The 21,137-nt window shown below is 37.7% G+C and overlaps 1 pseudogene across 1 annotated transcript; it reads left to right on the top strand.

Annotated features, from left to right (window-relative positions):
* Positions 1-14,058: 14,058 nt before the first annotated feature.
* On the top strand, positions 14,059-14,916 carry LOC307050592 (small ribosomal subunit protein uS2-like; annotated as a pseudogene). The gene has a single exon. The product of its transcript is annotated as a small ribosomal subunit protein uS2-like (transcript).
* Positions 14,917-21,137: the final 6,221 nt, after the last annotated feature.

The following is a 21,137-nucleotide window of genomic DNA, read 5'->3' as shown; positions in this document are numbered from 1 at the left end:
GCTTCCCACAAAATTTGATATGTATGTTTTCATTTTCATTCAATTCAAAATATTTTCTAATTTCTTTTTTTGATTTATCCTTTGACCATGGGTTATTTAGAATTATGTTATTTAATTTCCAATATTTGGGGGGTTTCCAGAAATCTTATTCTTTTATTAATTTCTTTTTTAAGAAATATCTATTTATTTATTTGGCTGCGCTAGGTCTTAGTTGTGGCACGTGATATCTTTGTTGCTGCATGCAGAATCTTTGTTGTGGCATGCAGGATCCTTTTTAGTTGCAGCATGTGGGCTCTTTAGTTGTGGCCTGTGGGATCTTTTAGTTTGAGCCTGCAGGCTCTTAGGTGTGGCATGCAGGATCTAGTTCCCTGACCAGGGATTGAACCCAGGCCCCTTGCAATGGCAGCACAGAATCTTAACTACTGGACCACCAGGGAAGTACCATCTGTTATTAATTTCTAATTAAATTCCACTGTGGTCAGAGAATATACTTTGTATGACTTGAATCATTTAAAATTCATTGAGATTTTTATCATGCCCCAGAATTTGGTCTGTCTTAATAAATGTTCCATGTGTACTTGTAAAGAATATGTACTCTGCAGTTCTTTGGTAGTGTTTTTATAAAATCAATTAGGTCAAGTCAGTTGATTATATTGTCCAAGTCTTCCATATCCTTACTTATTTTCTGTGTACACTTTCTATTGAGACCAGGGTATTGAAACCTCTGTTATTGTGAATTTATCTATTTCTCCTTGCTGGTCTATCAGTTTTTCCTTCATTTATTTTGAAACTCTGTTACTAGGTGTAGCATACATGTTTAGGATTGTTATATCATCTTTATGATTGACCCTTTTATCTTTAAGAAATAGTCTTCTATATCTCTGGTAATGTTTGTTTTGAAGTTTGCTATGTATGCTATTAATATATTAATATAGCTACTACATCTTTTTTGTTTGTTTGCTCACTGTAAGCATGATACATCTATTTTTGTCTTTTTACTTCTCCACAGAAACTACACATGCCAGAGGTCAATGGAGCAACATCTTTTAAGTACTGAAAGAAAAACAAGAACAAAAACAGTCAACCCAGAGTTCTATACCCCATGAAAACCTTTTCGAAAGTGAAAAAGAAATAAAGATATTTCAAAACTTTTACAACCTTTAACTATAAGAAACGTTAAAGGAACTTTTCCCAGACAGAAAGAACATGAACATGATATCAGATGGAAATTTGGATATATGCACAGAGATGAAGAGTTCTGGAAATGTGTAAAACAATGTCAACAATGATCACAGCATTATAAGTTGTTTCCATGAACTGTCCATTACCTGTGTCTCTTCAGACTTTAACTAGAGTACAGTTAAAGCATCTTTGAACAAATTTATGATAGATAAAATAAATGAAAAAACATTTCCTATTATAGCCTCTGAAATAGTGCCAATTAATTTTTCTACACCCCAGGTTTTTCAAGCTGTGTCTTTTAAGTATGTGATTTTTTTATCTCATATATGTAATTCATAGTCAATGTTTCCTAGTAAAATCACTTTACAAGTCCTTGTGTTTCTATAAACAGAAATACGTCATATGACTAACATCATTTACTAATGATCTGGTGACAATCAGAATGAGCATAAATGGAATCTTGCCTGAGCAAAATCTAATAATTCATGATTTAAAGCCATTTATGTCTTGGCTCTCCTCTTTAAAAATATTTATTCATTCATACAATCAACAATGATTATTAAGTGCCAGGTATTGTTCTAAGCCCTGAGGACACAGTAATAAACAAAGTCCCTATTCTCATGGAGCTCACATTCTAGTGGAAGGAGACACAAAATAAACAAGTAAACATATATAGGTAATATGTCAGATGATGGTAAGTGCAGTGAAGAAAAATATAACAGAGCAAATTAATAGAAAGGAGGGAGTTTTATTTTAAATTGAGAGATCATTGACATCCTCTCTAATAAAGTGACATTTAAACAGATACGAATAAAGTGAGGGAATGAGACCCTGAGACAGAAATGTACTTGGTGTGTTGTAGGGCTAGGAAGGGTGTCAACTGGCTGAAATAGAGTGAATGAGACAGAGTTGGAGGAGATGAAGTAGCTGGAGGGTCAGATTATGTAGACTTTTTGGCTATAATAATGATATGAATTTTATTTTGTGTGAGATGGAAAGCTACTGAAGGGTTTGGAGCAGGAAAGGGACATTATATGACTAATGTTTTAAACATAAAACTTTGGCTGCTGTGTTGAGAATAAAGTGCATGGGGGTCAAGAGAAGCAGAGAGACTTGTTACAAAGATAAATAACATGACATTGAAAAGCTTTAGATCAACTCTATGTATCTTGTGCTCTGCTGGTAATATAATTCAAGTGCATATTTACAAAGTAACTGAACCCATGAAACTTTGGAGCTTTCTGGGTTTGCAGCTCTGCAAAGTGGCCTTTTATCTATTTGGCAGCTTCTCTGAGGAGCTTCTCTTTACATTTGGGTTGCAATTTATTTCATTGTCATTACAGTTATCCACTGCTACCCTAATAAATATCGCCCTTAAAATAATGACATTTGTTTTTGCTCACAAACCTGTCATTTTGGCAGGGCTCATCAGTTCAGATCTCCTCTGCTTCCCTTGGCATCAGCTAAGAGGGCTGGAATCATCTAAGGCTGGGTCACTCACATCTGGCATTTGATGCTGTCTGTCAGCAAGGGTCCTTGGCTGCAGTAGTGGTCAGAATGCTTACAGGTGATCTTTCCATGTAGCTACCTGGCTTCCTCACAGAGTGGTGGCTTAATTCTAAGAGCCAGCATCCCAATGGTGGCTGGGTTCCAAGAATGAGCCAGGTGGAAACAATATCACCTTTTCTAACCTAGCTTCAGAAGTCAGGCAGCATCCCTTCTGCTGCCTTCTATTCATTAGAAGCAAGTTTGTAAGGCCGGCCCGTATTCAAGAGGTGGAGAATTAGTCACCACTTTTTGATAGGAAGAATGTCAAATCACACTCTGAGGCAAACTGAGTTGGCAGACTGGATGTCCTAAGTAATATCTCTAGGCCTTGAAAGGACAAAGTTTCTTTGCCTGGCTTTAAGAGAACATAGTTTTGGAACAAAAGCATGTGAAATATAAGGTTAAAAAAAAAGCATCAGAACCAAAGCTGATAATTTGTTTCCCCAACAAATGGCTGAATCCTTGTCGTATTTCAGGAACCAAGAAGTGTAAGTCCTGATGGAGCTCATTGTCGAATGAAGAAAAAACAGACAAACAGATCCTGAGGTCTTCAATAGAAGGGCCCATGTCTCACTCACATATTCTCAGTGTCTAGCACTGTTCCTGAAACATAGTTGACACTTAATAAACATTGGGTAGTTGAATATTCTATTGTAATAAGTGTTGTATTAAGTTATATACAAATATATAAGGAAGCACAGAAGAGGGAGTAACATACCATAAGGGAGTCATGGAAAGCTTCACAGAGGATGTGGCATTTAAGCTAGGTCCTCAATGATTGAGAGTGTGAAGTCAGGGGCATCGGAAACATCACGTGCCATGACATAGAAGCGTGAAAGACCATGACTAAGAGAATGGCAAATTCAGATGACTCTGTGGCTAACATACATCCTTGGTACAGACTAGGCCCTTAAGAAATATTTGTTGAATAAATGAATGAAGGATGAGTGTTGGATGGTCAATGTAGAAAAGTGAGGTTTATGTTGGATTGTGAATCTTTATGTCATATAAAGAATGTTGAAGTGTGTCCTACATGCATTATGGAGCTATATGAGGTTTTTACACAGGAAAATGTTATAATTAGAGGTGTAAGAGGAAGAGAGATCAGACAAAAGAGTTTTTATGGCAGAATTAATAAGATTTGATAACTTAATTAAATTATGCAAAGTAAAAGTAAAAGAGAGAAGGATACTTCTTAGTTTTTTAGCTGGGTGACTAAATAATGATTATGATGATTACACCATTGAATGAGATAGAAGATACAGTGGTCAGGATACGTTTTGTATGCTTTGTTTTGTGTGGGTGTGTGATGTAATCTCTTCAGTTCTATATATTATATACTAGGTCCTTGAGTGGGACATTGAACGGGAAATGACAGGTTTCCATTTAGAACTATGTGTAGCCCAAGTTTTCCTAGCCCACAGCCTGGTTCATAAAATAATATTCAAACAAGAGACTTAAAATTGGAGCTTATCTAACTAGCTGGAAATCTAGCTACACATTGTTCCTTCCTGGTTCAACGATAATTCCTAGCTGTTTCATGTGTCCTAGCATGTGGTGGTAATCACCTACATCTGCCCTATAGCATTGTCTCTGTCTTCCCCTGTTTTCACCAATATCATGAACTGACCTCCGGGTTGAGCACTGACTTTTGAAGACAGCTCCTGTTTCTGTTTCATTTCTTGATTTTTCACATCCGTTATGGGGACCTCATTGGGCTCCCATGATAATGCTGAGATGACAACTCTAAAATTTCTGAAGGTGGCATAGCTGCTCTTCCATTCAAATTAAGGAGACACCATCATGATGAAATAAGAAAAATACTCTCCCCAGCACTTGTGAGGTGCCCATGGAGGTGCACCTCTCAGATCTCCCTTCAAGAGAATCTGTTGTTTGGGTGCTTAGTTGACTGACAGCCTCCACCTGCTGCACCTTTGGATCCACTGTGGCATATATGATGAGGTCACACTCCTGAAGAGGTGCTTTTAGTCAGTGACTGAGCTTGGCAGAGGTACTAGAGCTGAGCTATTTCTGCCGAACATGGGACTCCTCTAAGGGCAACTGTTGCTCAGGGACACACCATTGGTTTGGCCAAGGCTTTCTCAGAATGACACTATAATCTGAAATCTTCTGAAAATATGTTCTGAAGGCTCTCCCCATTTACCCCTGTTCTCATCCCCCAGGCGTTTTTGTTTGTTTTTCCCATAAATTTCTTATGTGTCTAATCCTGTTTGGGCACTTGATTTTTGGAAGACTTGAACTGACACAAGGGATCTTGAGAGTGGGGTTGTGGAGCAGGAATTCCTACTATCTATGTGCCCTCCCCCCCAAAAATCCAAGGTGAGAATTTTTTTTTAAAGTGCTTATAGGTTATAGTCCCCACAGATAGTTTTTAGAGGAAAACCCAAATCTTTTGAAAGAATCTTACCTTAAATTCATTCTCAAATAAATTTCATACATAAAGTTTAATTTCATTCTTGAAAGTCATACTCTTAAATGGGAACAAATGAAGGCAATATTGTCCTATACAAAGATTCATCCCAATCAATAGTTTGACAATATATATGAATGGAAGAGAAGCAAGAATTACAGATAATTTTATCAGAACATAAAGGAAAATTTCTTGGATATTTTAGTTCATAACAACTGAACACAAAGATAAGATCCTTGTATTCTGATTGTGTCAAAAGAAATTACAAGGGATAATGAGAAATAATGATAATGAGAAACAATAAATAATAAATTTAGTAAATTCCTCAATGCCTAGAAATGTTTAGAAAATATACTCCCTGGGAGTACTTACATTCTCCAAATGGTATTTTTAAAATCACTTAATAAAACTTCTCTTCTTTTAAAAATGAGTTATTATTTTATATTTGCAGAAGTTTTGACACTGATGTCTTTAGAAAAATCGAATACCCTTGAGACTAGTGTAACTAATTAATAAAATGTTCTTTACAAACAAAATAAATTCAGAATTCATGCCACAATTATAATATTGAGATAAACATTTGCATCAAAGCAATCTGGTTTCAGATGTTGCATCAAATAACAAGCTGAACACTTCACACTGTATTTATAGACCTTCCAAGAGACTACATTATGCATAATTTACTGTAACTTTGAGCTTGCTACTCATTATGTAGTGTTAGCAGCAAATACTGTAGGACACATATAAGTATCAAAATAAATTATGGAAGGTGGGAGACCATGTCTTTTAAAGCTGAGAACCTCATCAGCTCTTTTTGTATTTCCTACAAAATAAGAATCAAAGCATTGTTCATTAGTTGCCAAATAATGGTAAATAAAAATACTCTCATGATAAATTCCTTCTAGAGTTTCTCACCACAAAGATGTTTGTTTCTCCAGGCAACTTGACAAATATTTTCATAAGCTTGAAAGCGTGAAGTTCATCTTAGGCTTCTCTCTTTCATTTTTGGGGGATCTATCTGCTTTCTCCAGATGACTTCTGTTATGGACTTCAGGTGAAAACAGCAATTCAGGTCTAGGTTCTATTATGAGCACATGGATATTATATATCAGTAGACCCTTTAAGCTGCATCACCACCAGCAGGTCCAGTCCAGAAAACTGTTGAGCGATTCTTTTCAGCTGGGGCAAATGTGGGGAAAAAAGGGCTTCCTCTGCTAGGAAGATGGAAGGACTGACCTGAGGAATTTAAGAGGAGAAGGCAGGGGCAGCAGCCTCTTGGCAGCCCTAGGCCATCATATTGTGGGATCTCACTGAGGAGAAGAAACACAGGAGGAAGTACAGGAGATTAGGACTGTGTGAACTGCATGATATAAATGTGGTGCTCTTTGCTCATAAGAAAGCACAGAAGCTGTTTCCTAGAGGGAGACCACTGTCAATTCAGACTCGGGTGCTAGGAATGCAGGGACCAAAGAGAGGTAGAAAGAGAAAATTTGAGGTTTTAGATATACAGGATAGATGGTAGGTGGAGAATGGGGCTTCAGAGAAGACTTTATGAGTGGTAGTGCCCAAAGTGCAATTTCTAAAATTTGAAAGAAAACAGGAGTGTTTCAAGTACTCTCTGAGAGTGGCAGTGCAGCAGTGTGCATAAATGATAGATTTCCCATCTGCTCCCCTTTCCCCTCAGGATATGGAATTCTAGGGTCACAGTTAACCTCATGGGCTCTTTCTCCCAAGTGAAATTTAAGTTCACAGATGGGAGACTTGAGACAAGTGACATGGATTGACTGGAATCCTAGTGAAGCTGAAACCAAGAAGCTTTTTTTCTTTTCCTCTCTTCTGTTTTCTTTGTTATAGTTTATGGCTGGTTAAGAATCACATGGTTCTAGATTTCAGTATTTCCTGATTTGATTGCATTGGTTTTGTTTGGGGAATGCTATTTAAAAGTAATTGATTCTTACACCGTAAATTGCTGAAGCAGTGGTCATATTTATTCTGGAAGTGTGTTTTGTAATTTTTTTGTGAGTGTGAGGCTTGCAATCATATTCTTTATGCACGATGCTGCATCACTGGCATTTACGAAAAGTGAGCACATGAAATGTTTGGGGTCAGAGAAACTCAATTTTATAGGTGCTGAAGGAGCTATATTAATTCCAGTGGAAGATTGGAGGGGATTAATTTTTACCATATTTTTAGCTTGCTTAAGTCTGTCATTGTGATAGCTGGGGCACGGGACACTGTTCTGCAGTGTGTTATTAGTTTTATGGTAAGAGAATTCTTGGTCAAACAAATTTGAGAAAAACTGTCTTTAGCAGACTTACCCAATCTTTGTTTTCCTGTGGGACTTCTCAGTTCTTAATCTGTTAATGTGAAATTTTTAAACACCAAGAGGAAAATATACAATTCAGTAATCCCAGGATATTTTTGGTCACAGGATACTTTAATATGGCAAATGAAATAACATCTTTTAAACTGTTTCTTAGGGAGAGAGTTTGAGAAACACCAAGCTATGAAAAGGGATGTGGCTACTGGTTCCTGCTTAGTTCATACTCTGAGGCTTTGGACAAAAGTTTTATAGTAATAAGGAAGTCACATTTACCTGGCTTTGGGCTCTGTGTCTATAACCCTTGCAAGGGGGCTAGGGTAGTTTGGATGGAGGGAAGGGGAGGGAAAAGAAAGGTATTGCTATGAAAGAATGAGATAAAGGCATTCAGAAATCTTGCATCCTGGCCAAATACTTCTTCAGTTCCACCTTTGACACATCTTACTGAATCAGAGAGATCTGGGTTGAAATCAAAGATATACTAGCTATCAACTATGGGAATGATACTTAACCCCTTTAATCTTTAGTTTTCTCATCTGTAAAATTGGAGGAATATAACTAACTCATTAGATTATCCTAAGAATTACTAACAACCTACCTGGCACATAATAAGCACTCAGTAAGTATTCACTGAACAAATGCACCTAACTTAGTGCCTGGCATATTATCCTCAACAAATGGAAATTTTAATGATTACTACTATCATTGTGAGGTCTGAATCCCAAATATAAATGCAGTTGGAATGGACATCAGTGTTGAGGAAGATATACTTACTAAACCTACATTTTAGACATGCTTATGAATATGTTTTGAAGGGATCACTTATATGAGTCTAAATTATCATAGAGCTAATTCTAGACTTATAACATCTCATAAGGAAGTATTATGTGCACAGAGAGGTGAGGAACAAAGTACCATGTAACCAGGGCAGCAGATGTCTTAGTATTACTTGTGCTGGGGGAAAATATGGGTTCAAATATATATAATAAGTTCTCTGCCCACATCAAACTATCCTACACACCAATGCCAGAGGATCTTCCCAAAGCTCAATATGTCAGTTTTCTGTTCAAAATCCTTAAAATTTGCCTATTAACTGGTTATGTAATTCCTACCATCTCGTTAAAGGCCATTTCAGTTCCATGTATTCCATCATCCCATGATGAAAAGACTTTTCCAATCAATGGTGACCATGAAAAACCACACCTTCCTCAGAGTTCTTGTACAATAGTATCTGCCTTTATCACTCACTTGATAATTAGTAAGTGCTCTCTTTTATCCATCCCCCTCCCCCTTTTATACATATATGTCAGGTCTCCCTGACTAGATTGTAAACAGGGACTATGCTTTACTTATTTTGGCTTAAGGGTGAAATATTGCAGATAGTAATGCCACATCTCTTCAGATGGTATTAAAGTCTTTCAGAAAACTAACAAAATTTAGCTTAATTTTCCGCATAAATACAATGATCTGACACAAGCATGGGTATAAGAACAAAATTACATTTTTAAGAAGCTGAAATGTATTTTAGAATTTGGGAGAAATTGCAATCAGTTACCACTAGATGGAGGAAGTGATTTTCTTAGTCTGAGTGAATTTAAAGTTTTTCATTTGAAGAATTACAAATGCTTGCTTAGACCTCAGATGGTTATCGTTGGCAATTCATCAGATTATCAATATCTTTAAGAAGGCCAGCTTTCTTCATAATTTTATAAAAAGTATTTTCTATCTTCCTTTCTCAAGCCCCCACCCCCAACAAAGGAAAAACAGAAATAAAGCAAACAGATATATAACTACTAGGGTGAAACAAGATTGCCTAAATAAGTGATTTAAAATATACCTTTAGATTCTGGGAGAAATTTCATATGATTTCATTGCACATTAGCATAATTAATGGGCTTCCCTGGTGGCGCAGTGGTTGAGAGTCCACCTGCCGATGCAGGGGACACGGGTTCGTGCCCCAGTCCAGGAAGATCCCACATGCCGCGGAGCGGCTAGGCCCGTGAGCCACGGCCACTGAGCCTGCACGTCCGGAGCCTGTGCTCCGCAATGGGAGAGGCCACAACAGTGAGAGGCCCACGTACCGCAAAAAAAAAAAATTCTTTTTATAATAAGATAAATGTACTGATGTTTCTAGACCTTTGTAGACCTCAGTGTCTTTCAGGGTAACATGTTCCTTGACTGTATTTATTGCTATTGTAGCGTGTTTGTAATATGACTGCATTTTAGACATCAAACACGACAACTTTTGCTTCAATTGACTTCTGTTTTGAAAAGCCTTTTTTCTTCCTTCAAGAGGGTAAACTTACAACTTAGAAAAAAATGAAATGTATATAACTGTGAAAATCACTTTTCACTAAGGGCAAAATTGATATCATTGCAATTGGTTAGAAGTGAAACCATTCACCTTTCTTTCTTTCTTTCTTCCTTTTTTTTTTTTTGGTAAATGTTGTTACTTTTATATAACTCTAGCAGAAATGTTAGAATTATCATAAATGAGCTTTTACGCATGCTGTTATTTCATCTTCTGTAAAAAATTTCAATCATATTCTTAATGTTTCCGTTTCCAAGCCAACTGTTTAACGCGCAAGGCTTTATTTCAGACTGTAGCTCAGACTATTCATTTATGCTAACAGTAGAGCTTGAACAATACTGTAAATTAAAGAAAATGTAATTTGGGGATTTGTCTTATAATTTACCATTTTCAAAAAGCACTCTCTGGAGAAATTAATAGCTTAAATATTACTAGAATAATGAGGATCAAGTTTGAGGAAAATACAGCTTGAAAGTCTATTACTGAAAATGATGGAAATAGGCATTTTTGTATTGCTATCTGAGCAAATATAATACCATACCATTTATCTCTAATTCTTCCTAGGAAAAAGAACAAGAAGCACTGAAAAAACAAAGAGTAAGGATTTAACTGGATCTGTTATTCTCCTGCTTTCCCTTGCCTACTATTTCTCTTATGATAAATATTAACAAAAATCAGTAAATAGAACTACAGAGTAAAAACAGAAGGCTGATATAGTCTTTGGGTCAACAGAGAGTTTCCACTTAGCATATCGAAAAATCTTGGGCCTATTATTCTGGGAAAAATATCCTCACAGATAATCCAAATGTTCATTTTCAAATCTATTCATGTTCAATGAAGTGTGTGATTTTTCTATTCAAGTTAGAGAAAGCCAGATTGAGAATTTATCTAAATTCAGCTAATTACATTTGGTCAAGCATTGTCCTTGGCACAATTATTCTCCAGATCTAAATTTTTGTACTTTTAATCAGCTATGGCTACAGGGGCCATTGGCTGCAAAAATAGAAATTTTAATTACCTCAGGATACAGTGCTATCACTAGACCTTTATATTTTGTGTTGCTTTTTCCTGTCCAAATAAATGGTTGGGTTTATGCAACAAATGTGTCCTAAAGAGGTAAAACAGGGACAAACAACATGGAACAGTTCAGTGAGATTAATTTGTCTCTTAATTCCACTCTGTAAAGTTTAGAACTTCATTTCTGAATGGTAGGTAGCTTTTGACAGCCATTTGAATTGTATCTCTTACGGCACAGTCATCATTTGGGCTGGGTAGTTTCACCACCACCCAATTAATTTTTAAATTATACCACAAGAAATTGACACATTGTCTTGATGCATTTATATCTGTGATCTTGGAGCTTTGATGTCTCACCACCGCCCTCCCTCACTTGTGAGAAAGACTTCTCTCCTTTGTAAAGACAGGGATATGAAACAGAAAAGAAGCAGGCAGAATTTTTACACCTCCTCTTGTCAGTTTGGATGACTCACTAAGCTTGGTAGGCTGTATGCCCTGTATCAATACAATTACATAATCATTACCTGTAAGTTAAATCACTTCACACACCCACTGGCAAAAATATAACAATAAAGTTATTCTTATGATTTTTCCTCTTCAAAGTAATTATATATAGTTGAGGAACTAAACTAGATTCAAACTAATATAATTTCAAACATTACCTTTCCCCTTATAAAACTTCTTGCTCCTCTTATCCTGCACTGTACTAAATTAAAAACAAAAACAAACAAAAAAAACACAAAAAAACTAGTCATAGTGAAGAGATAAAATGAATTTCTCAGCTATTCAGTAGATATATTCAGGAACAAAAAGGGAAACTGGTAGCATTTTCACACTGCCTAACAGGTAGTAGGTGCTCAAAAAGCACTCACTGAAACAATGTTAAACATATACATTTGGGCTTCCCTGGTGGCGCAGTGGTTGAGAGTCTGCCTGCCAATGCAGGGGACACGGGTTCGAGCCCTGGTCTGGGAAGATCCCACATGCCGCGGAGCAACTGGGCCCGTGAGCCACAATTACTGAGCCTGCGCGTCTGGAGCCTGTGCTCCGCAACAAGAGAGGCCCGCGCACTGCGATGAAGAGTGGCCCCCGCTTGCCACAACTAGAGAAAGCCCTCGCGCAGAAACGAAGACCCAACACAGCCATAAATTAATTAATTAATAATAATAATAAAAAATATATATATACATTTCTTTCAAAATGACTTGAAAAATGCCAAGATTTTCAAGAATAAAAATTTGCTTAGGAGATCATTTTTCTACAATAAATGCAAGCACCAGTAAAATGTCCATGAATTAAGGGAAATGAGGATGATTCTGATTTTATAGTTAGCTTTGAAAATTAGTGTGCCTAAGTTCTGGGCATTTAAAGGATTTAGAGATAGGAGAGGAAGCCACATAACCTCCAAGGGCATGGGTCTGAATCCAACACAGGTTGTCACAGAAAGTTGCTATCATTTGACAACTGCTTTGTGAAATGAGCTGGTCTCAGTCCAGTGGACAGATGTCCATATCACAAGATGCTCTAATTGGCAGTCTGAGCAGAGGAGCCAAAAATTGAACGGGTCTGGAGTCTGAGCCCTTTTCTCACTCTCTAAAGGGGCAGACAGAGGTTCACTCATAAAGGAAGCTTAGAATTGCTGGTGGCAATCATATAGCTGTTTTATGGATAAACAGAGGACTTTGTGTTTCAAAGCTGTCACTCTAATTTTTCAACATACTCTAGTACTTTTAATAAGGCCTTCCCAAGTTAACGCAAGTGTTCTTTACTTTTTGCTGCAAATTAATGATTACAATCTTGCATAATATCAAGGAAAAACCAGAGATGGAGAGTACTTAAGGCAGTAGAAACAGATTTTATTCAGGAACTACTGCAATATGGGAAAAGAGACCGCAATATAGAACTGGGCTCAATTCTAAAAACAATACGGGGAAGTAGAGATTTATAACCAAGGAGCAGGGTGGGGGTCAGTAGATGGAAAATTACTTAGAGGAAACATCAACGGTAAGGGAGAATTTTGGCTAAACAGACTTGATAGGATTCTTGCTGAAGGTAGGCCAGGGTGATCAGATATCGCCTGGGGGAAGATGGCAGAATAAGGAATTTGATCAGATATTGAGGGTGGGGATTCCTGCAAAACTGACTAAACAGGGTTTTTGCTAAAATTGGGTGATACAAAGATAGACAGGGAAGTCCAAAGGTCTAGACCTACATAAGAAGAGAGTTCTGGGAACCTGACTAAAGTTTGGTCAAGGAGAGAGTCTTTGTCAATATACTAGCGCATTTCTCATATAAAATGTGTAATATTGTTGGATTGAATGACTATCACTAGTCAGCTAAAAATATCACACATGCCATGAAAACTGGCAAGTAAAATTCAATAAATGCTTGAACTTAGAATATTTTGCCTGTGGCTCAAAATATGCCCAATCTGCTATAGCTTTTCTGTGTACCACATTGAAGCAGATATTTACAAGGCCTGGGAAATCAGATGGACTGAATTACTGGACATATCCTTTTACAATTACTGACATAGCAATAGCCTTGATCAGGGTCTTTATATTGAATAATGACAAATGACTGCCTACCGAAACGATTTTAGGAGCTATAAAATGCCTACTGTCTCCATTCACCTAAAATTCTAGGCTTGAAGTCTCATTCTTTTAGCTCTGGTTTTGATTTCTTTGGGAGACGTCATTTTCCAAACTACAGAATACTCTTTTAGCTATTTCACTAACTGCCCCCCGAACCCCACAAGTGTGTGTGTGTGTGTGTGTGTGTGTGTGTGTGTGTGTGTGTGTGTGTGATTCCACAGTCATACATATTTGGGAAAAACTTCGTTAAACAATGTTAAATAGGTTTATCTATGCAAAATTCACTGAGTCTTTAACATACAAATATGTCTTTTGACACTCAAAGAAGAAAGAGCATGCAGCATTTCATATAACACAACTAACATTGCTGGAAACTAGTGTTCCAAGGAACACAGACTGAGAAATGCTTTTCTCAGTTATTTAGAGTTTGGTGTGCACTAATTTATAATTGTTACCTGTCAGCAGGATTTTCAAAGGAAAGGGGGGAAATAGGCAAAGTTTGTTAACCTGGAATTACTGGAGACTGTTTTCCCAAATCTTGCTGACATCAGAACACCACTAAAAACAAAAACTTGTTCCTTTCCCCACTACCTAGACAGGGGTCCAGACGGCATTGTTCTGGATTCCCATCGTAACTTAAATGGAAACGTTCACAATGTTTGGAGCCCTTGATGTCCTGCAAATGAAGGAGGAGGATGTCCTCATATTCCTTGCAGCAGAAACCCACTTAAGTAGCACCAACCTTGACTTCCAAATGGAACAGTACATCTACAAAAGGAAAAGTGATGGCATCTACATCATAAATCTGAAGAGAACCTGGGAGAAGCTTCTGTTGGCAGCTCGTGCCATTGTTGCCATTGAAAACCCAGCTGATGTCAGTGTCACATCCTCCAGGAATACTGGCGAGTGAGCTGTGCTGAAGTTTGCTGCTGCCACTGGAGCCACTCTTATTGCTGGCTGCTTCACTCCTGGAACCTTCACGAACCAGATCCAGGCAGCCTTCCGGGAGCCAAGACTTCTGGTGGTTACTGATCCCAGGGCTGACCACCAGCCTCTCTCAGAGGCCTCTTATGTTAACCTGCCTACCATTGCTCTGTGTAACACAGACTCTCCTCTGTGTTATGTGGACATTGCCATCCTGTGCAACAACAAGGGAGTTCACTCAGTGGGCTTGATGTGGTGGATGCTTGCCCGGGAAGTTCTGTGCATGCGTGGGACCATCTCCTGTGAACAACCATGGGAGGTCATGCCTGATCTCTACTTCTACAGAGATCCTGAAGAGATTGAAAAGGAAGAGCAGGCGGCAGCTGAGAAGGCTGTGGCCAAGGAGTTTCAGGGTGAATGGACTGCTCTAGCTCCTGAGTTCACTGCTGCCTAACCTGAAGCGGCGGACTGGTCCGAAGGTGTACAGGTGCCCTCTGTGCCTACTCAGCAGTTCCCCACTGAAGACTGGTCTGCAGCTCCCACTGCTCAGGCCACTGAGTGGGTAGGAACAACCACTGAGTGGTCTTAAGCTGTTCTTCTATAAACTCTTAAAATGGAAATAGGTTGATGGAAAAAAAGCAGTTTCTAAAAAAATGTAAAAAATAAAACCTTCCTCAGAATGAAAATGGTTTGCTTTTTGAGAAGCTTAGTAGATTCTCAGTAGCGTGTTGCTCCTGGTAAACTATTTTCAGTAAATCATCAGGAAAGTACAATTTCTTGCTATCAACTTTCTTTGAAATATTAATTAGATGAGTAAGCACTGTTCAGAGTCCTTCCGTGCCCTTTCTCTAAGCCTGCAATGTCTCCCCTCTGCTTGGAATTATCATGGAAGGCTTCCACCAGTAATATGTGGGTAGTGGAGGATAAATATGCTGGAAATGTATCGACTAGAACTGATCTTTGGAAAATTCTTCCAGTCATCATATGTGAAAAGTTATAGGATTTGTTTCTCACTCCAATCAGACTCCAATCAAAATGGAGTTTTTCTCTTGTCAGGAACGTATTTGATAATGGAGCAGAGGCAGTTGCAAATGTACTACTCATTTTGTTCTTTATTAATAGGAATTGCATGAGATAGGACTTACTTCATGTTCCTGTTTTAGGGCACAAACTTGTAGCTGGACCATTATTCTTTCTACAGGGAATATTGTAAACTCATTGCCATTTGAAGAAGGAGTCGAAGAATATGAAGCCAAAGGATGGGGGGGGTAATTATCATAGAGATGTGTCACATAGTTAATTCACAAAAATATTACATTATTTTTCTGGTATTTGAGATGTATATAGCATTTGTAATCTTTAAAAAATTTTCAGTCTGTTTTGATTGCTTTTGTTAAAAGTAATTATTTACTCTCATACTTAATTTTGTACTATTTAGCTTTAGGCACCAACAACCCTAGATGTATTCCTTATATACTACTCATAAAATGACTTAAAGTAGTATTCTTTTGTATATTCTCATTATATAGCATGCTTTAGGCTTAAAAAATCAGAAAACAATTCTCTCCATCAATCTGTCTTTGTCTCTCTCCAGTTTAAAAGGAACGCTTAGTTAATGAAGGTTATCTTTAAAAAAAGTTGTGATAGTTCCTCACAAAAACATGTGTTTGACTAGATGAAGAAAGGGAGTTAAAAATAGACTAGAAATAAGGAAGATGATGAGAAGATAAAAAGAGAGAGAGTGAAACTTGAAAAGGAGAAGAAAGGTATGGCAAAAGAGAAATAAGAAAGGAACTAACAGAGAACAGAAAAAAGAAAAGCAAGAGAAGAAACGAGGATGGACATACCAGTTGGCTTTATAGTTACTGAGAACTGACTTCTATAAATTACAATCACTATAAGTAGGATACATAGGGTAATGATTTATTTTCCAGAGCTTTATTACTTTCTGAGTTTTATCCTCTGTTTTTATTTATTTTTTAAAACACTATTATTACTTTATTTTCATATCCCTCTTAATACCAAGTGTACTATTTTCTTTTCAATTTAAAAAAAATTATTTATGTTTTTGGCTGCGTTGGGTCTTCATTGCTGCGTGTGGGCTTTCTCTAGTTGCAGTGAGCCAGGGCTACTCTTCGTTGTGGTGTGCGAACTTCTCATTGCGGTGGCTTCTCTTGTTGCAGAGCATGGGTTCTAGGTACGCGGGCTTCAGTAGCTGCAGCACATGGGCTCAGCAGCTGCAGCGTGCGGGCTCTAGGGTGCATGGGCTTCAGTAGTTGTGGTGCACAGGCTTAGTTGCTCTGCAGCATGTGGGATCTTCCCGGACCAGGGATCAAACCCATGTTCCCTGCATTGGCAGGAGGATGCTTACCCACTGTGCCACCAGGGAAGCCCCTATCCTCTGAGTTTTTACAGCACACATATTCTCCTCTCACATGATCTGATACTCATTCATACTAAAGCAACAGAGATCAAGTGTGTTATATAGGAACTTGGGAACTGCCAACTGGGTGAGATTTATGGTCCATCAACTCAGCATTTTGTGTACACAGGGCCTACAAGGTGTAGGAGAAAGTGTTTTCACACGTTTTTAGTAGACTTGAAACTGCTAGAAGTATTCTTTATCTCAAACAGTATGAAAAGAAAAAGTTAGGCCAAGAGAGTCTAAAGTTTTCTGTTTATCAAGGGAACGTAAGTAATACAGGACTGGTGAGAGAGTTCATGTACAGCTTAAGTGAGCAGACTTAATTTCCTAGAATAAAATAGTCTACAGATTAAGTGGAAAAAATATAATTTTATATTAAACATGTTTATTACATATTTTGTGATTAAAAATACTTATTGTATTGCAACAATTAAAAAAAAAACTATAGGGCTTCCCTGGTGGCGCAGTGGTTGAGAGTCCACTTGCTGATGCAGGGGACACGGGTTCGTGCCCCGGTCCGGGAAGATCCCACATGCTGCGGAGCGGCTAGGCCCGTGAGCCATGGCCGCTGAGCCTGCGCGTCTGGAGCCTGTGCTCCGCAACGGGAGAGGCCACAACATTGAAAGGCCTGCGTATTGCAAAAAAACCAAAAAAAAACCAAACAAAAAGCAAACTATAACTCACACCCTGGTGAAATCTTTGCATCACTGAATCTCCTGACCTTTTATTTTTTCCATTTTTATTGGTGGCAACATGATCTTTCCAATCACTAAAACTATAAACTCTGGAGTCCTCCCCGACTTCTGCCCCCTCAGCCACAACATCCAATTGGTTATCAAGTCCTGACATTTCTACCTTCTTAATGTTTCTGGAATCATGTCCTTCTCTGCAATTTCACATCCACTGCTTCAGTTCAAGCTCTCATTATCACTCTTTGGATTACTGCAATCATTTCCTAACTGATCTTGTTGCTTTGGGACAAATCATCTAATTCAGGGATTGGCAAACTATATAGCTCATGGGCCAAATCCAGTCTGTTACCCGTTTTTTAAAAAAATATTTTATTGGAACACAGCTATGCTTATTTATTTACCTGTTGTTTACTGTTGTTTTTATGCTACAGTAGCACAGCTGAGTAGTTGTGACAGAGACTGCATGGCCCACAAAGCCCAAAATATTTATGATCTGGCCCTCTATAGATAAAGTTTGCCAACCTCTGATATAATCCTTCTCCTCTCTGCAGCCAGAATGATATTTCAAAAACTCAGATATGATCATTACTCCTGCTTAAAATCTTGCAATGACTTCCCATAATCCACAGAATAAAATTCAGATATAATACTTGTATACCAAGTATAATTCACAAGGGCATTATTATTATTTTTTTTTTGGCCCCATCTACTCTTCGTCTCATTTTCTGCTATTCTGCACAGTACTTCCTTACTGTGTTCCGTTATGATAAAGTACTTGCAGTGCCCTGGATCTGTGATGTTTTTTCCTTGAGTTCTTGCTTCTGGCAAGCACAGTCATCTTTCAAACTCATGTACAATTGTTGATCCTTAAGTAGACTTTCTAGATCACTCTAAGCCTAATTAAATCCTTCCTGTGAAGTTATAATTTCTTCTTATATTTATCACCAGTAGCACTCATTTTAATTTGTTGCTATTTTAAATTACTTCTCTGTCTTTCCTAATAGACTATGAGCCTTTGGAGGATCTGGATGGCGTCTTATTTATTCTAGTATCCCTTGTGCCTCACAGTGCCTCACAGTATCCCTTGTGCCTCACAGTGCCTTAAATATAATAAACGTTTGATGAATAACTGAATGAAGAAACTTTAGCTAAATCTTCCTTGAACAAACTTCAGTGTGATCTGTGGAAAGGTGAACTTTTTCCCACAAAAACTGTAAAACACTACTGAATGTTTTTAAGCCAAAATTTGCTGAGGACTGTAAAGGTAAAGCAGAAAAACACAACACTTCTCCATAAATTTATGGAGTAGAAGAACAAAAACCAATTTTTTAAAATCAGAGGAATGAAAAAAAATTTTAATGAGAAAAACAAGGAAATGATTTTGTTACTGATTGTGACTATAAACATACTATTATTGAATGAATTAAATAATTAAATTATATTACTTTGTATGGAAACATTTAAGACCCCAAATAGCCAAAACGATCTTGAGGAAAAAAAAAAAAATAGAGCCGGAGGTATCATGTACCCTGACTTCAGACTATACTACAAAGCTAGAGTCATCAAAACAGTATGGTATTGGCACAGAAACAGACACATACATCAGTGGAACAGAATACAGAGCCCAGTCCAGAAATAAACTCATGTGATTATGGTTAATTAATCTACAACAAAGGAGGCAAGAACATACAATGCAGAAAAGACAGTCTCTTCAGCAAGAGGTGCTGGAAAAACTGGATGGCTACATGTAAAATAATGAGATTAGAACATTATCTCACACCTTAGAAAAATAAACTCAAAATGGATTAAAGACCTAAATGTGGGCTTCCCTGGTGGCGCAGTGGTTGAGAGTCCGCCTGCCGATGCAGGGGACACGGGTTCGTGCCCCGGTCCGGGAAGATCCCACATGCCGCGGAGTGGCTGGGCCCGTGAGCCATGGCCACTGAGCCTGCGCGTCCGGAGCCTGTGCTCCGCAACGGGAGAGGCCACAACAGTGAGAGGCCCGCGTACCACAAAAAAAAAAAAAAAAAAAAAGACCTAAATGTAAGACCTGAAACCATAAAACTCCTAGAAAAAAACAGGCAGAACACTCTATCACATAAACCTTAGCAATATTATTTTGGATCTATCTCCTAAGGCAAAGGAAACAGAAACAAAAATAAACAAATGGGACCTAATTAAACTTCAAAGCATTGCACAGCAAAGGAAACCATCAACAAAATGAAAAGACAACCTACCAAATGGGGGAAAACATTTGCAAATGATACAACTCATAATGGGTTAATATTCAAAAGACATAAACAGCTCATATAATTCACTATCAAAAAAACAAATAACCTGATTAAAAAATGGAAAGAAGACCTGAATAGACAAACAAGACACACAAATGCCCAACAGGGGACTTCCCTGGTGGCCCAGTGGTTAAGAATCCACCTTCCAATGTAAGGGAAGCAGGTTCAATTCCTGGTCAGACAACTAAGATCCCACATGCCGTGGGGCAACTAAGCCTGTGCACCACAACTAGAGAGAGGCCTGCATGCCGCAATGAAGAGCCTGCATGCTGCAATGAAAGATCCCGCGTGCCGCAATGAAGATCCCGTGTGCTGCAACTAAGATCTGACACTGCCAAATAAATAATAAAAAATAAATTAATTAATTAGAACAAAACAAAAAAACCCAAATGTCCAACAGGCACATGAAAAGATGCTCAACATTGCTAATCATCAGAGAAATGCAAATCAAAACCACAAAGATATCACCTCATACCTGTCAGAACGGTTATCATCAAAAAGACCACAAATAACAAGAGTTGGTGAGGATGTGGAGAAAAGGGAACCCTCATACACTGATGGTGGGAATGTAAATTGGTGCAGCCCCTGCAGAAAACAGTGTGGAGATTCCTCAAAAAAACCAAAAACAGAACTAACAAATGACCCAGCAATTCCACTCCTGGGTATATATCTGATGAAAATGAAAACACTAATTTGAAAAGATACATGTACCCCAATGTTCATAGCAGCATTATTTACAATAGCCAAGATATGGAAGCAGCCCAAGTGTCCATCAACAGACGAATGGATAAAGAAGGTGTAGTTTATACATACAATGGAATACTACTCACCTATAAAAAAGAATGAAATTGTGCCATTTGCAACAACATGGATGAACTTAGAGGGTACTATGCTTAGTGAAATAAGTCAGACAGAGAAAGACAAAAACTGTAGGTTATCATTTATGTGTGGAATCTAAAAAATAAAACAAAAGAATATATATAACAAAACAGAAACAGAATAATAGATAAGAGAACTAGTGGTTACCATTGGGGAGAGGGAATGGGGGAGGGGCAGGGTAGGGGTAGGGGATTAGCAGATACAAAGTAATTATGTATAAAATAAATAAGCAACAAGGATATATTGTACAGCATATGGAATATAGCCAATATTTTATAATAAGTTTAAATGGAGTATAACCTATAAAAATTTTGAATCACAATGTTGTACATCTAATATAACATTGTAAATCAACTATATCTTAATAAAGTTTTTTAAATCAAAAAAGTATATTGCTAAAAGTTGAATTCATTGAAAGACTCAATTTGGCTTTATAACATAAAATGAGTGACTTTTTTACCTTCTAATAATGCTTTACCAGATTTTACAGACTGAGCTGACTTCAGAGAAAAATGTTATGACT

The sequence above is a fragment of the Hyperoodon ampullatus genome (assembly GCF_949752795.1).
Source record: "Hyperoodon ampullatus genome assembly, chromosome: 3".
NCBI lineage: Eukaryota > Metazoa > Chordata > Mammalia > Artiodactyla > Ziphiidae > Hyperoodon > Hyperoodon ampullatus.
Note: the sequence above shows the minus strand (reverse complement) of the source record. Positions and strands in the feature narration are given on the sequence as shown.